The sequence below is a fragment of the Rattus norvegicus genome, chromosome 16 (assembly GCF_021556685.1).
Source record: "Rattus norvegicus strain SHRSP/BbbUtx chromosome 16, alternate assembly SHRSP_T2T, whole genome shotgun sequence".
In the NCBI taxonomy this organism is placed as follows: Eukaryota; Metazoa; Chordata; class Mammalia; order Rodentia; family Muridae; genus Rattus; species Rattus norvegicus.
In genome coordinates this window covers 15,752,663-15,770,693 of record NC_141549.1, presented here as the reverse complement: position 1 = coordinate 15,770,693, position 18,031 = coordinate 15,752,663, and the positions used below count along the sequence as shown (strand labels likewise).

The following is an 18,031-nucleotide window of genomic DNA, read 5'->3' as shown; positions in this document are numbered from 1 at the left end:
TGAACTGATGAGTCAGCTAAAGCTGCAGTCCTTAAGGGCCTAGATTTGTCTAACCCTGACTGGGACATTCTTATACTCCAACCCACATCTCGCTCTCACTCCCTGACATTCATCAAACTCTGTCCTATTTTTACCAATTCTTTCATCCTAATAGCCAAGCGTTGTCTTATTTTGTTAAGACTCACAAACGGCCTACTTCTGAGGACTTAAGTTTCTTAAAATCTATCACTGCCTCTTACAAAATCTGTCAGATGTCAGACTCCAACTCCCGGTATCATAGCATCCCTTTTCCTACCCATCAGGCTAGAGGCTCTCGTCCTGGATCCAACTGGCAATTTGACTTTACCTACGTGCCCACTGTCAAACAGGCCAAGTACCTTCTGATCTTTGTGGACCTCTTTTTGGGTGGGTGGAGGCATTTCCCACAACTACCAGAAGGACTCAGACAGTTTCTTATCTCTTCCTCTGAGAGATCATCGCCCTGATTTCGTGTCCCAGACTTCCTCTAGTCAGACAGTTGTCCTGAGTTTGCTTTCCAATTTTCTCAAATTCTATCTAAAGCCCTAGACATGCCCTGACATTTTCATATTTTCTCCCACCCCCAGTCTTCAGGAAAGGTAGAAAGAACTAACCACTCCCTAAAATCACTCTTGTCTAACTTTCACGGGAACTTCACCTCGAATGGGTAAAAATTCCTACTACTGGCTCTTTTCAGGCTACAAGGTATCTCTTTTCATCTAATCTTTCTCACTCATGTATGAATGTCTGGTCCTAGCTACTTGTCTTTTATCTAAATGATCTCCCCTCCCTGATCATCTACTTACCCCATTTCTTTGCCACCTTCGCTCGCTCTCTCTTATGGAACTTTGCTGACTACTGCCTATCAAGGCCACACGCCGTCTTCTGTCCATTGCCTGTAAACATTGTAGACCAAGTTCTTGTATGCCCTCTAGACCTTTGGCTCTCACCTCTCTCGCCTAAATGTCTGGGCCGTCTGGGTTTCAAGTTAATTCTTGTGACTCCTACAGCTCGAGGGACTCTCTCATTGGGTCCACCTTTCTCAACTCAAACCTTTCACCCCTCCACATCAAAATGACTCTTCTTCCTTTCAACCCCAACAGGATGCTGCTCTCTTAAGCTCCAGAAGATGTTGAGACCTCCCACCTTGTCCCCAATTCCAGAAAATGAGACTCCACTCTGGTAACTGTGCTTGACCCCACTGGATTAGACGTGGGCTGTGCATCCTCCTCCTAATATTCATTTCCAACCGGGGTAGTCCTTACATCTGGAGAATTGAGGTTCAAGGAACCCCAACAGATAGCACACAGTCTTTCCAAATATGATCAGAAAACTGCTCCATAGGCAGATACTGGGAACCAATCCAAATTGCTGTCATGCCTATATCTGTTTTTCCATATACATATAATGGTCTCTTTGCTTGATTTCTCTTTGACCAGACAAAAGATGATTGTAAAAATTGGCCAAACAAATATGGGCTGTCCATATTGTTCTTGCCAGATGTGATACGCTAGGATCACAGACCAATCATTTCTTCTATCAACAATGCAAGACCCTCTTCTTCTATATACAAGACCCATGGAAACCCAGTGGGAGACAAGAGTTGTTAGTAAGTTCTACCATAAGAAACAAGGTGACACCCCACTGAGTTCTATCCACATCCATAGAAAATAAGTCTCAATTGCCCAACCTCTAGAGAGCAGAAACATAGGAGAAGTAATTAAACACTCCTCTGAAGGCCTTACCTCATAAATGTTACTACTAACTTGTCATTTCACCCTTTGCTTCAGACCTTGACCTTGGTGTGCCAACTACTTAATGTCCCCTGACCTGGTCACTTTACAGAATGTCAGCTATGCGCACCCTCGGAACCTACCTCACAATTGCCACTTACAGCTAGTGATAATGCCAAATAACATCATCTCACCTTGTATTAGCTGCCCTGATTCCAATGCTGCCATGATCCCATACCTTTTTTATCCCTCTTTTTGGCATGGCAAACTGTTTTAAGACATCCAGGATATGTTCTGTATGAAGACTAAGCTCCCTAGACTGCAATAGAACCACAACCCTTGATATTTCATCTCTGCCAGTGTCCTGCATTCCGACACATCAACTCTTTGTGGTATTTAGGTATGTCATCGCCAGCCCGTCAGCTGGTCAGGAGTTTGCATGGTGGTACTCCTTTTCCCTGAACTAGAAGTAATTGAGGGAAATGATGCCCTACCAGTCGCAGCTGTAGACACCATACCTGCCCAACACAATGAGAGGGCAGTTCAGATTGTGCTACTCTTGGTCACTTCATGAGTAGCTATAAATACTGGTGTGGGAAAGGCAGGGCTGACTACTTAACGCTACACAGTAAGTTCTCTTCCGAGCTTGGCTACAGTTTACAAGAAACCATGCTCTCCATCCAGAAACAGATCATTTCTTTGGCAGCTGTAGCAGAACCAACCAGGAACTAGATGTCCTGACAGCTAAAGAAGGTGGCCTGTGCATGTTTCTCCTAGAAGAATGCTGTTTTTCATCAACCAGTCTTGGATAGTAAGAAATAAAATCCAGCAGCTACAATCACACATTCAGAATCACAGGGAATGTGAGGCCTCCAATTCCTGGATTTTAAGAAACACCTTATATGGAAATGGATACTGCCCTTTGTAATGCCTTTTCTCCTCATTTTTCTGACATTAATATTTGCTCCCTGCCTTATGAATCTTGTTTTCACATTCCTTCAACCTCAGATTAAAAAAAAAAATCTCTAACCAAACATTTAATCAGTTCCTTTTAAATGATTACCAGCCTCTGTGCACAGAGAAGTCTGATGTGAATGACTACTAAGTGGACCCAGAGGGTGAAAGTCAGCTACACCCCAAAATTGACAATGTCCCTAGACATCAGGAAGCAGTTTAAGAGATCTGACTGCCCCTATTGCCCTTTCAACCATAGGCTTCCCCCCTTTTCCCTTCTCTTTATGATAAAAAAAAATGGTGGTATGTAGGCATCAGAAACTGTTTATGGCTAGTCCCCAAATCCAGCAATGACATCAACCCTAGGCAACAAGGACCCTCTTGTACCTGTTGTCATGGTAACCACCACACACTCCCAGTGTATGGGTGTATGTTTCACCTGTGCAATTCACCTGTGCACAGTGGTGCATGTGATTATGTCACAGCCCGAATAAAAGGCAGAGACCCCCAACCCCTTCCCTCTTCCTTTCCTCCTCCTTCTCTTCCTTGCTCCCCCCAATAGACCTCTTCTTATGGGACTGTGTGGGCCTGGTGTGATCTGTCCAGATATGAGCCGCTTTCCAACATATCACCTGTAGCGGTGAGTTTAGTTACACAGCTTTACCTTTATGGTCCAGGCAGGCAACATGCATGCCCCCACCCAGGAGCAATGCAGAGTCATGAATCACACACACGCACGCGCGCGCGCACGCACGCACGCACGCACGCACGCACGCACGCACGCACGCACGCACGCACGCACGCCCAAGTCAGTTAACTTTTGACATGCCGAAACTGGGCACTCCTACACCTTCCCCTGTTAGCACATGCTCCCCTCCAGTACTTCTGAGTCTCCTCACTAAACCTCCCTCTGCTACCCCAGGTCTAATCAGAGAAGTGGCCAGTGACCACTTACTCAAATTCTTATATGGTTGGTTGGCTTTCCCTCCTCCAGCTCCTCTGTCTCATCTTTCTCCCCTGAGTCATGGCAATTCCCTGTTTCTGCCCTCCTCTCTGGTGTCCTAGCCCAAACAAACCTATGGCCCCTGCTCTGTCTCTCTTTGCCCAATCATAAGCCTCTGGCATCCTTATTGATATATCAAAACGAATTGGGGTCAAGGACTTTCAGTGTTTGGACATGCAGATTGCCAATTAAATCAAAGCATTAGAACCATCCCCCAACAAGTGACGCTATTTAGCGTTATAATACGCAGGAAAAGACCAAACCTCAACACCCCAATGAACTTAAGCCCTTTGGGTTCCAAGGTCAAAGAAGAGAACACCTTGATGCTATTTGCACCTCATGCATTCCCAACAGCAAGAACCACCCAGTTCTCCTGAGCAGAATTTCAATCAGGTGCTTATCAGGGATGCTTATCAAACTCACTACTGTAATTCCCATTTTATGCCATAGCTAGGGCCGTTTTTATCTATCAACTCAACTGATAATTTATTCCTTGAAAGAAACAGAGAGCGAGTGAGATTCCAAACAACAACCAATAGTTAAAGATCTCTGATCTTCATGTTAAATAGATATGTATAATCAAGGAAATTTGATGAGATTCAGGTGGAATTTCTTTATAAAATAAAATGTAATCAAATAAGAATTATGTTCTGGCAAAAATGTCTGGCATCAAGGACTTTTAAGGGCAGTTAATGAGTAATGGGTACTGTTTGAAGGGATCACACTATATGGTTAGAGAAATATGTTTTATTTTAAAATTGCTTTTATTTTATGCAATTAACTTCAAGTTTTTAAATATTTATTGTGAGCACATTGAGATTATCTGGAGATATACAATTCATCATTAAAAACAAACTAGCTTATAGGAAACAATTTTAAAAAAATTAAATTAAAAAATTAAAACACAACCTGTAATTCATTACATGGACTGAATTAAATAATAAGGAATATTTAGCTTGAACCACTCACTTCAACACAAAACATTCATTGGTATGCTTTTCCGGAAGCTAACCCAAGAAACAAGAGCTATGAGAGTTGATTTTTAACACAATGGAACCAGAAGGAGTTGAAGTACTTTAAGGTTGACCCTTGAATTCAGAGCATCATGGAAGAGTGTCAGCAAAATTGAAGTTAAACAGGTGTGTTTTTGAAATCATTTTGCTGCTGAGGCAAAAGCAAGATTAATCAGTGCAATGAGCTTCATTTCAAAGGTGAACTAAGCATATTTGAGGTTTTCTTTTTGTGCTTTTCTTTCATTCAATAAGGAGAAGAAAAAACATAATATTTTGAGAAATAAAATCCCTCTCATGTTTATTTCTTATCTAAAAGAGTAAAACATAATAATTGAAGATTATAAGGACACTGCTTAATGAAGGGTGCCAAATCTTAATGTACTTTCAAAGATAGTGTGGCCTAAGATTCTTCCTCCATTTCCCACTTATACAGACAAGAAAAAGGCTGAAATTCTCCAGGGATGGCCTGAATATTTAAAACATTGGAGTGTAAACAGAGACATGATAACTTCTAGAACATAGTAAGGAAAACATGTTTATCAACATTTTTATAATTATTATTGTTATTTTTGCTTTGTTTTAATGGAGGTGCCACCCAAATTGGCTAACGGAACATTCAAATAATGTCGACTAAGATCCTCAATTAAATTAGTAGCTGTTATGTGCCAAATACCATGCGCAACTATTGTCCTTAACTTTCACAATAATCTAGTGCTGCCACTATTGTTCTGATTTATAGTGGGGAAGTTGGAGGGACAAAATCAGTTGCACAGGAAGTCATGCAGCTGAAAAGTGGCCACATCATCATTTTATTTAGGCAACGGTGTTGAAACAACCATTCCTAACAACTAAATTAAAAGTTCACAACAAACTAATGAAAACAAGATTCATTTTGCTCACGATTGAAACATAGATTAAGTGCAATTAAAAATGCCACACGTCAGCTTCTGCCTGAAATATTTGTGGTAAATTGTTGGGCAGGACATGTAACATGTAAGTATGTATTGGAGAGTAAATTGGCAACAAACAGTATCCATAGAGTCTCAGAGTATCTTATGATTTTCTGTCTAAATCCCTCTGGCAATGAGGGTCTCTAAACTAATGTTCCATATTATAACTCTCTATGTGTCAGACACATGCTGTGACATCTCAAAGGGTAAAGCAAGGTCCATAGTGATCTCGGATATATTCTCGTGTGTGCCTGATGGTGCCTTTCACTTTTAGGATGCAGAACTAGGGCAAAGTAGCTCCAATTTCTAAGGTAGTAAATTAGACTTCATATAACCTATAGCCTGTCAAATAAACAAACCATTGTTTTCTTCCAGTTACTTAGCAAGCATGGACAATTAATCTTCACAATTTCTCTACAGTTTTCACATGAATAATTAAGGATGGATTTTCAGGCTACTCCCTGTTGTTTAGTTTTCCCCATGACAAAAATATGTTTCTCTTAAAGAATGAATTTTTTTTTTTGCAGAGTCCAATGCATTACTAGAGAATTCCTAGCTGTACTCAAACTCAAACCTGACCAGGTTATTTCTATATTACAACTACCTTTTGCTGAGACAAAAGCCCAACACATGCTGAATTTCTTGCAAACAGGTAAGAACTCTTCAAGTCCTCTCTCCTCTCTCTCTCTCTCTCTCTCTCTCTCTCTCTCTCTCTCTCTCTCTCTCTTTCTCTCCTCCTCTCACTTTGGACCTTTAAAAAAAATCTATTTAACTCTGATTCCTGACATATTGTGTTTCTGTAGACTTTAAACATGACTGAAGTCTATGTGTGGTGTTAACCATGAGTTCATGTCTATGGTGATCTCCTCCTGGGTGCTTGTGATGAATATTCTTGTTGGTCAGCCTGAGTACATTAGGAATTATTGAAAATACAAGTGTATACCCATGAAGAATGTTTTCCTAAATAAATAACTTTAAGAGGGAGGAGCTACTTTTAATCCAGATCCTTTGAGGTGACAATATATAACTTTCATCCAGATTTTTGAGGTGATTCAGCTTTAGTCTGGACCCGACATATGCTGCTGGCAGTCTATGGAAAGGACATGGAAGAAGGACACTTGCTCTCTTCCTGCTGGCTGCTTCTCTTGCTCTCACTGGCATGTCAATTCCTTCACTGGCATTAACATATACTTCTTTAGAAGACCAGCTAAGACATCTAGGCATGTGAACTGAATAACTGCTCGATTCTTGAACCTTTCCTTGGTAGATTTCCATTGTTGGGATAGCCAGACCACAACCTGAAAGCCATTCTAATAAGTCATCTTTATATTGATTAATTTTGTCAGTTCTGTTCCTCTAGGGAACTCTGACTGATATAGTGCTATTAGTCCAGGATATCCTACGATTCCTTTGAAAAGTATTTACCAATGCACTTGTATGTCTATCACTTGTATAATAAGTATCATGAATGTTGTGTTATCAAAGCTATGGCAACTTCAAAAAGAGAGCAAAGCCAAACGTATTGTTTATGGTGACAGGAAAAAGTAAATTCCATACAGCAAAATTGTTGCTTGATGATACTCAAGAAAAGGGGTCCATCACTTAGAATCTTTGGTACCCATGAATCTCACCATTAATTTACATGGTACTAAAACTAAAGATCTGGCTTCTTCAGAACTCAGGAACATAAAATGTTCTTAGAAACAGTAGTTGGAGTTTAGAATTGGATGCTGTTCGCAAGACATGCAGTGTATGCTGGGCTGAGGCTTTGTTGTGAGTAACAGATGGTTATAATTTAGAAATAAAACTGTGAGGTTGGCTTTTAAGTACAGAAGTAGTGAAGGAAAGGCATGATTTGCTAAATAAGAGAATCATTTCCTTTCTTTAAAGTGTGCAAAGATAGCTTGTGAGTTCTAGCATTATAGGAACCCAAACTAGAGCATGCTTTCAAAGCTGAGCCTTCCGTATACAAATGCTACTGTGAGAACTGAACTTTGAGTATCATTGTACATCTACTTCTCTGTCCAGTACATACGACAACTATTATTTCTGTTATTGACTCCTGAACAATAAATAAAACAAATATCACTTTAATCCACATCTTTGTCTTTATTCATTGATCCTGGAATAGCTCTGCGGTTTAATTCACAATTTTATCCCCTTTCCTCTAATACCCATTCCCAAATGCAAAAGCAGTAATATATTTCATTATCCATATTAAGTATATTCAAACTAAAACATGGACTATTGTGATAACCATGTTAGTTTGTATATATTTTACTGAGTAACATAGTTCTTTGTAAAATTCATGAATATATGCAATATTGTATATACACACATCTCCCATTATCTAGCCCTACCCCTTTCAAGGGGTCCTACTGAACTACCACTGTTTCTTACTAACAAACTAAGGAAGATAGGCTTTATCGCCTTCAGCGGTACACCTACCAATTACTTACCAGGCCCCAATGGCTAGTATAAACCTAGTGGCCACACAGATAGTCCTGGTTAAACTAGATTGGCCACAAAATAAAAGCTTGATATGTATTAACTGTAAAAAGAGAAAGAGAGATTGTTGCTAATTGTTTTAAAGTTTAGAAGACTTTGGTCTTCCCCAATCTTTGAGTTTATACTTTTCAACATGCAATCTTAGAGCTACTGTCTAAGTTCAAGTGTCATGATGTAGCCTCTGCATTCTTCAAGTTTGAATCCCAAGTATTATTAAATTCCCAGGATAAGACTTACTGTTTAATACCAGAAGTTCTTATGGAACTCATAGAATAAAATAAGACTTAGAGAATAGAGTGGGTAAAACACAGGCTATGGTTGATCTCACTCATATTACATTTTAAACCTGAATCAAAATAGCTATGAAAATTGGTGAGCATCTGAATTTAAAAAATAAGTGTTTTTATTGATTTTAATTGTAGAAATCTTTAAGCCATTGCTATAAACTATCTTATACCATCTGAGTAAATATGTATTTCTAAACATACAAATTTAGGAATATATTAATTTCTCCTTTAGTAATTTAAGCATAGAGAACAGCTCCACATTTATCTGTAAAATGATGGCTACAAAATATTCTTTGTTCCAAATATTCAATATGCATAATACTAAAATAAACACTTTCTTGGTTTTAATAACTTCCTAGGCCCTAATCCTGAACCAAGAGTTCACGGTATATATTCCCTATGCTTGTTTTACCATTCAGTGTTTTAGTGAAAATAAATCTAGTGTCATCATTTTAAAATGAAGGATTATCTTTGAACTTGATTTTGGTTCTAAAAGTAAATGGCCTGACACCCAGGATGCTGGTCTTGAACTAATGGCCATTCAGAGCCTGCCCCACATGGGTATACAGCCCATATATTTATATACAGCAACCAAAATTAGATGAGATTGATGAAGCTAAAAAATTAAATGCCAAAAAAGTTAAATGGCTTGTTGAATGCTGTTTTGAAATCTGGGAAACTCTACTGCTGTTCTTTTTTATTGAATATTTTTATTTAAATTTGAAATGTTATTCCCTTTCCTGGTTTCCCAGACATAAGCCCCCATATTCCATGCCCCTCCCCTTCTTCTATAAGGGTGTTTCCCTCCACATTCATGGCCGCTTACCGCCCCCCCGAGACATTCCCCAACACTGGGGGTCCCATCTTGGCAGAATCAAGGGCTTCTCCTTCCTTTGTTTCCCAACAAGGCCATCCTCTGATACATATGTAGTTGTAGCCTTGGGTAAGTACATGTATGGTCTTTGGGTAGTGGTTTAGTTCTTGGGAGCTCTGGTAGGTTGGCATTGTTCTTATGGGGTTGGAAGCACCCTCAGCTCTTTCAATCCTTTCTCTAATTCCTCCAACGGGGGCCCATTCTCAGTTCAGTGGTTTGCTGCTAACATTCGCCTCTGTATTTGTCATACTCTGGCTGTGCCTCTCAGGAGACAGATATATCCGGTTCCTGTCAGCACGCACTTCTTAGCTTCATCAATCTTATCTAGTTTTGGTGGCTGTATATACATGGGCCTCAGGTGGGCCAGGCTATGAATAGCCATTCCTTCAGTCTCTGCTCCAAACTTTGCCTCCATGTCCCCTCCTAGGAATATTTTTGTTCTCCCTTTTAAGAAGGAGTGAAGCATCTGCGCTTTGGTCATCCTTCTTCTTGAGCTGCATGTGGTCTGTGGATTGTATCTTGGGTAATTCAGGCTTTTGGACTAATATCCACTTATCAGTAAGTGCATATCACGTGTGTTTTTCTGTGATTGAGTTACCTCACTCAGGATGATATTTTCTAGTTCAATCCATTTGCCTATGAATTTCATAAACTCATTGTTTTTGATAGCTGAGTAGTGCTCCATTGTGTAGATATACCACATTTTCTGCATCCATTCCTCTGTTGAAAGGCATCTGGGTTCTTTCCAGCTTCTGGCTATTATAAATAAGGCGGCTTGAGCATAGTGGAGCATGTATCTTTGTTGTGTGTTGGGCATCTTTTGGGTATATGCCCAGGAGTGATATGGCTGGGACCTCAGGTAGTGCAATGTCCAATTATCTGCGGAACCTCCAGTCTGATTTTGAGAGTGATTGTCCAAGTTTGAAATCCCACCAACAGTGGAGGAGTGTTCCTCTTTCTCCACATCCTCACCAGCATTTGTTGTCACCTGAATTTTTGATCTTAGCTATTCTGATTGGTGTGAAGTAGAATCCAGGGCTGTTTTGATTTGCATTTCCCTGATGACTAATAATGTTGAGCCTTTTTTTAGGTACTTCTCATCCATTTGATATTCCTCAGCTGAGAATTCTGTTTAGCTCTGTACCCCATTTTTATTAGGGTTATTTGGTTCTCTGGAGTCTATCTTCTTGTGTTCATTTTATATTTTGGATATTAACCCTCTATCAGATGTAGGATTCATAAAGATCTTTTCCCAATCTGTTGGTTGCCGTTTTGTCCTAATGACAGTTACCTTTGCCTTACGGAAGCTTTGCAATTTTATTCAGTTCTATTTGTTGATTCTTGATCTTACAGCATAAGCCATTGGTGTTTTCTCATTTTGCAACTATATTAAGAGACAGATTATACAAAAAATTAACTCTCATGTTTTCAAGAAAACTGACAAAATGTAATCTCTTATGGCTAATTATTTCCCTTCTTTGATTTGCAGAACACATTGGCATAGACTTTACCAAAGGCTCCAAAGTATATTCTTGAAGGGTCAGAAGAGAGAAATTGCCCTTTACAGTATATTAAGAACAGGCATATTTTTTCCTTGGTAAGGAAGTTTGTTATGTACCTGGGTGATTTGAATCTAACATTGCTGAGGAAATGCTGGCTATGAAATAAGAACAAAAAAAAAAGTAAAACATATCTACTACATGGCAGGAAAGGAATCTTAATACTTTTCTCTGCTGATTGATGGACCTAAAATATATTCAGGCATATAGACTTGTCAAATATTGCAAACATAAGATCTAGAAAAAGACTAGATCTCACCAAGCTGGTTTTTTCTATTGGTTGTTAATTTCAAAGAGAGAGATAGCACAAATATTCAGTGGTAGGAAAACAACTTAATTTTAGTCAGATGTCGTATTCAGGGCAGCTGAATGCTCAAAAGTGACATGAAAAGCACAATTGAGTCAGAGGACTTGTTCCTGCTTAAACTGTAGCATTCTCAAGAATTTCTCTGGGTACTAAGACAGTCAGGCCACTTAGCCAGCACATGGGAAGTCACTGGAATAGAATGTGAGGAAGGATGTTCTAAGAATGCTTAGACAATTTGAATTGATCTTCCTTGTAGTTGCTTTGAGCAAGTCAATACGTTAGAATGAACATATATTCTTGTCAGTTAATACATCCTCCTTCACATATTCAACGTTGACAACAGATTTTCATTTCTTAGATACGTTAATGTGTGACTGGATTGACATATACTATATTGAGCACATGAGTCAAAAACAGGATGAGAAAGTCACACTAAGAGCACCAGGCATGTTGTGATGGTTCGTGGCCAGATTTGGGAAGGCAGTCACAGAAATGTGTGAGCCACACGTCTTGCTAGAGAATGCAGATGCACATTGCTGAGGAAATGCTGGCTATGAAATAAGAACAAAAAAAAAGTAAAACATATCTACTACATGGCAGGAAAGGAATCTTAACACTTTTCTCTGCGGATTGATGGACCTAAAATATATTCAGGCATATAGAGTTGTCAAATATTGCAAACAGAAGATCTAGAAAAAGACTAGATCTCACCAAGCTGGTTTTTGAGGATCTGGTTACCTTTGTTCAGCACCTGGTTGCCTACCGCAGTTTAAAAAAACAAAAAACAAAACAAAAACAAAAACAAAAACAACCCCAAAAAACCAAAAACCGACAAAACAAACAAACAAACAAACCCCCCATCCCCGAACCAAAAACTGCTGGCAACTATTTTACTTAATTTTGTTTATAAGGCTTTGTTATTTACTGTCCAGATGCTCCTCATGGGTTTCTAGAGCAGAAATCATGAGGTTTAAGCTGTTTGCTTGCATTCATAAGAAATATTCCAGTCTACAGGAGACAGCTAGACAGCTTCTCACCTCTCTGCCATCTGAATTCAGTCAGGGAACAATTCTAAGACATCGCTTTGGTTTGCAGTCATCTCTCTTTCCTTACATGCGTATACGTGTTCTAAGTGGGCCTGCAATATCACTTCAAATGAGTGTTTTGGAAAAGATATTCCAAGTTGACATTGGTGTCTCTCCCTAAGATTATGGTCACTAAAGAGCATATGCGAAATCCCTAATGGAACCAAACGCCTGAATGACAACTAGTTGTCATTCACTAGTGGGAGAATGGTGTTTAGGGAGAAGAGTGGTTTAAAATTATTTATCGAAAACTTTGAAAATGCCTATGCCTGGCTTGGATAACAAGGCGGTGTGCGTATGCTTGAAGAGTGAGATAGAATGTATTAGGATTTAATTGCTGCCAATGTTCTTAGTTCAGCTACTATGCAACTATCTTGGCAGGAGGTGGAGAAAAAAATAAGCCATTGTTTGGCTAATGGGGAGGAGGTCAATACTCAGAATGTGCTAAGCACTGTGCTAATCATTTACATCATGCATCCAATTTTCCTAAAACTTGATGAAGTGTTATTGATCCCTCTCAATAAATGGAAAAAAAGAAGAAAAAGAAAATCATCTTTTATTAAAATTCTTGAAGTCGATGAATTGAACCAGAATTTTCCACCAACTGTGAGTCAGCTCACAGAATTCTTTTATTAAACAAGAGGTCTTCATTCATTCTAACTCCAATCAAAACTCCTCTGCTTCTGAGCTGTCCAGCACAATCTAATGTCTACACATGATTTTTTTCAATAGTCAAAATGCTAGCAGAAAACACAGAAAGCATGAGTTAAACAGATGACTCCTGAATATTGTCACTGAAGTTGTAATTGCAGTCCAGGTTTTAGACCAAATTTAAACACAATAAGGTGTCTGAATTCCTTGTGGAAAACAAAACCCAGAAAGCAGATAAAACTTATTCAGGTACGCTCATTAAATATGAACTAGGTACTTAGTGAGGTTCCCTGGGTGCAGAGGGGCGGTTTCTACTGTCAGGAAGCTCATCTTATATCTTGAGGAGGCTGCATCAATAAATAATTACAGCAGAATGATAATGTATGCATGCATGTTGAGTGATGAGCAAGGAACAATAGGGGACAGCTCAAAGAATAATTAATCATCTGGTGAAGATATGAAGATGTCAAGTAAGCCCCCATAAAAGAAAGCAAAATGGTTCTAATAAATGATCAGGTATCATGACAAATGACAGTGCCCTTGGAAGTAATGCTGGGCATTGCTTGAGGACAGTAATGTACTGGAAAATAAGTGTGGCACCATTATCAGCTGTTTGCTTTGCCTACATCTCAATTTGTAATTTTAATTTCTGGGGCAAACATAACAGTTTAGGCTTCCAGACAAGTTCTCTTCCATCAACATAATGTGTTTAAATCACTGGCTTTCCAGGCCTCTCCAGGCCTCACTCTTCTCCATTACATTGTTAGGCACTATTTTTTGCTTCCTATGACCTGGATGACCTTGTATTCTCTTCACTGTGCATGCTGTCACAAGATATGATGACTCATTGAGCATTTTAAATCCAAACTGACATAACAACTGCTTTATTAAAAACAACAGTTTCTCAAGATGTAAACAAATATCAAAACAAGGTGAGGTGTGTTTAAGATTATAAAAAAAAAAAAGAAAACCCACAAATGTGTACATGAGATAGAACAACCAGCAAAGAAGAAAAATGTGTCCTAGAATGGACAAATTCTAAGAATTAATTACTTGTTGGTAAGTGTTACAAAAATGAAGAAATTCGTGAAGTTTACAGTTCCAAATACATCAACCTCTAAAACAGGAAAAAGCAATAAATAAAAAGATATATCACCTTGTCAGTATGTGTTGATAAAGGGTTAACTGAGCTTGCTTAATGCAATTAAACAATCCAATATATTTGAAATTGTGCCATGGAGCCTGATAGGCAAAACATTGTTAAACCAGAAGTACCAATTAATTACTTTATTGGACCATTAAACATCTGGCTTGCCTTTGTTAGTCAATTAACTTAAACAGTTCATTAAAAACCAATGAAACATGACAGAAAAAAATTAGAGGCTTTGTTTTTTTTTTCCTTTGCGTTTACCTATGGATTAAAAGATTTTATTTTCTTGTGAACTCTGATATCCAAAGGTATAATAGGAAATCAGAGGCCTATTTGATTGATGGGAAATTCTATAGCCAAGATCAAAATAGGAAGTCAAAGATCCATTTGCTTTTAGTAACTGAACACAAAGAATACTACAGAAATATGTAGAGGAGGAAAACCCCTTTTCTAATATACCTGAGCCAGATCCTTAAGAGAATGATTTCTAGTTCTAGTGGTAAAATTCCTCAGCAACCATTTCTTTCAGGAAATGATCAGAAAACTTTAGGAATATTGAATAAGCATATATACCTGCAATTAAACAATCCAATATATTTGAAATTATGCCATGGAGTCTGATAGGCAAAACATTGTTAAACAAGAAGTACAAATTAATTACTTTATTGAACCATTAATCATATGACTTGCCTTTGTTAGCCATTTTACTTGAATAGTTCAATATATATTATGTGATATATATGTATATAATATGTATATATCATGTATGTGCATATATATGATGATAGTGTAATTAGATGACTGAACTTCACCTCACTAATAACCAGTATTTCTTTTATCTCCACAGGTATACCTATATTAATAAATGTGTCTATACTTAGATCTGTGAAGTATAAATATATATTGTATAACATATTTCTAAATTTGTATGTCTCACCTTCATATCTGAGTTTAGGGTTATTAGATTCTTGAGGAGTCTATGGTATTTTATTCATTTATTATTGAATCAAACAACTGGAACTATAAGATTATGTTATTAATATTTTTCATTTTAAGTCCACTCAAATGAATATTTTTATAAAATAAAATTCTGCTCTTATGTAACTATATTCTTTGAATAATATGTGAGATACAATATCAACTGGTTACTGGTAGCTACCCAAGGTTTTTGTGTACATTTTCAAGCTGGAAAGCATTAATTAAGTAGAAGTAATTAAACCAGTAGGTATACCAATTAATTATTAATTAAAATCTCAACCTTGAAAGTTCTATTTAAACTCTAAGGAACAAAAAAGTAGATCTGATTATTTCCAAATCTTCATATTGATGGACAAACTAGATACCTAAAAATTAAGACTATAACAGCATTAGCAATAAAATTTTGTGGCCAATTATGCCTACAGGCTTCAGATTGTAATGAAGGGAAGGACTAATTTTATGTAGCCACAAAACCTACTAACAACATCTTACATAGGTAATTAATAGGGAATCATAATAAATGATTGAAAGATAGGACTATTCCATTATTCAAAAAATTCTCCATGTAGCCCACAATTCTCAATGTCTGCCAGAGCTGACCAATATTCAGTATTTGAGGATACAAGTATTTTAAGATCCTGAGGAAACGGAGTATTAAAAGACTGAAATAAAGAGGCTGGTCTGCTTTGTTAACTATGAACCCTAAAAACCAACTTCCTAGTGTCCATTGTGGGAATAGAAATCACAAGGAATAACATCAAATTTAGCAAGGAGAGGGCTTACGAAAAAGAATAAAGATTAAGCCATGGGGGAGAGCACTGCACTCTCCGAAGTGCAGATGATCCTGAGAGCTCAGAGGAGACAACTATTTCTGCCCACATTCCTAAACCAAGAGGAACCGGCCCAGTGCCCTCTGTGCCTTCTGGACACAGGGACCTAGCAGCAGTCAGGGGCTGGACCATGACTGCTCCAAAGCCAAAAACCTGTTGCCAGGAGCACCTGAGAGTCGAGGTAAGACCAAATCTGCTGCCCCAAGTGACCCCCCTGATGGCTTTAGGACACACAAAGGCAGAGGTCATCTGGAACAAGACACTTCTTGTTTCTGGCTGTTCAAAGAGCCGAACCAGTCCCACAGTTCTCTGTACCTAAAACCCATGAGGAACAGAGCTGGACTCTCAGAAATGTGGACAATCCTGAGAGCTCAGAGGAGACAACTACTTCTGCCCACATTCCTGACCCAAGAGGAACTCCTTAGTGTCCTGTGTACCTTATGGGCAGAGGGACTTAGGAACAGTCAGGGACAGGACCCTTCTAGTTTCTACCTGTACCAAGAGCTGCCAGGATTATCTACACACCTGAGAGCATAGGAAAGACCAACTCTTCAGCTCCAGTAGACCCAACTGTAAGCTTCAGGTCACAAAACAGATATCTGTTCCCAGATCCAGCTGAAAGAAAACAGGTCTACAGGAGTTCTGACACACAGGCTTACAGGTGGGTCCAGGCACTGTCCAGAGACAGCAAGAGACACACACAGGAACTTAAGCAACTGAAACAAGACTGCATAGCATCATCAGAGCCCAGTTCTCCCACCAATGCAAATACTGGATACCCAAACACACCAGAAAAGCAGGATTTGGATTTAAAATCACATCTCATGATGATGATAGGGAACTTTAAGAAGGACATAAATAACTCCAGTAAAGAAATATAGGACAAAACAGGTAAACAAGTAGAAGCCCTTAAAGGGGAAACACAAAAATCTCCTAAAGAATTACAGAAAAACACAAACAGGTGAAGGAATTGAACAACACAATCCAGGCTCTAATAATGGAAATAGAAACAATAAAGAAATCACAAATGGAGACAGCCCTGGAGATATGAAACCTAGGAAAAAGATTAGGAGACATAGATGCAAGCATCACCAATGGAATACAAGAGATAGAAGACAGAATCTCAGGGGCAGAAGATACCATAGAAAACATGGACACAACCATCAAAAATAAAGTAAAACATAAAAACCACCCTAACCTAAAACTAGTAAATCTATGACACAATGAGGTAGTACAGGCATGAAGTTGATGCCTCCCACAGTCACTACTCTCACCCATCACTACTTCAGGCAGTAGGGAGAACTGGTCCAAGGGTCATGAGCATAGAAGTGTTGTGTTAATAGTCATTGACTGTACCACTCAGCAGAGCAGCTCTACACCTCAACTTGGGCAGCCCAATATAGCTGGGATGTACTAGTGAGTCATCCCTGAGGTGAGTGAGTCACTTACCCTGAGATGTCATTGGTGCAGAGGTGATGCCCTCCCCAACACCATTCCACTTACAGCAGACAGGGGAGTAGACCCTGGGTTCATGAGAGGTAGAGAGCTGGTCCTGCCCATCTCAGATTATAGCACTCAAGAGGATAAACTCTTTACTTTACCTGGGCAACCCAGTGGAGCTGGCCCTGTTGGCCAGGACACAGATGAGCCACCCCAAAGGCATGAGTATAGGAGAGATGATTTGCCCACTAATCTGCTGTGAGTTGGCTTAAGTGTAGTGGTGATTCCCTCTGCCTTACACCCCTCAACATCTGAGGCAGTAGGGACAGCTGGCCCTGGGTCATGAAAGCAGATATACTGCCCCTGCCCTTCACAGCTGCAGCTCTCAGGAGGCTGGGCACTGTACTTTACCTGGTCAACACACTAGTGCTGGCCCTGATGGTAAAGACATCCACTAATGAACCAGCCAGCCCTGAGGGTGTGAGAGCAGGAAGATTGTCCTATCCCCTAATTGGTCAGAACAGTTATCAGAGTATGCCCTGTCTGTACCTTGACCGGGCATCACAGTGGAGACGGCTCTGGCTTAGGTGTAGGAGCCAGCCTGAAGGACATGAGAGTGGGGGAGCTGACCCTGCTTTCCTATGGTGGCTACATTGGGTAGGCTAGCCAGAACAGTGCTAGACAGCTCTGA

The 18,031-nt window shown here is 39.2% G+C and overlaps 1 protein-coding gene and 1 long non-coding RNA gene across 34 annotated transcripts in view; one reads left to right on the top strand and one right to left on the bottom strand.

Annotated features, from left to right (window-relative positions):
* Positions 1–18,031, bottom strand: part of LOC102556133 (uncharacterized) — a 194,309-nt gene that overhangs the window by 85,216 nt on the left and 91,062 nt on the right. For 8 of the 32 annotated variants that reach the window (XR_015639693.1, XR_015639705.1, XR_015639692.1 and 5 more), the window contains exon 1: positions 1,764–1,854. The exons of 9 other annotated variants lie outside the window; for them this stretch is intronic. The gene's annotated coding sequence lies outside the window, so the exon portion shown is untranslated. Of the gene's footprint in view, positions 1–1,763; positions 1,883–18,031 lie in introns of those variants that run through there. 15 more of the 32 variants (XR_015639682.1, XR_015639691.1, XR_015639686.1 and 12 more) reach the window with 7 other exon arrangements.
* The window catches only part of LOC102546465 (uncharacterized), a 36,130-nt gene continuing 20,043 nt past the window's right edge, over positions 1,945–18,031 (top strand). The window contains exons 1-3 of one of the 2 annotated variants that reach the window (XR_015639713.1): positions 1,945–2,151; positions 6,199–6,323; positions 10,830–10,937. This is a non-coding gene — a long non-coding RNA (uncharacterized LOC102546465). The remainder of the gene's footprint in view (positions 2,152–6,198; positions 6,324–10,829; positions 10,938–18,031) is intronic. The other variant, XR_015639714.1, reaches the window with a different exon arrangement.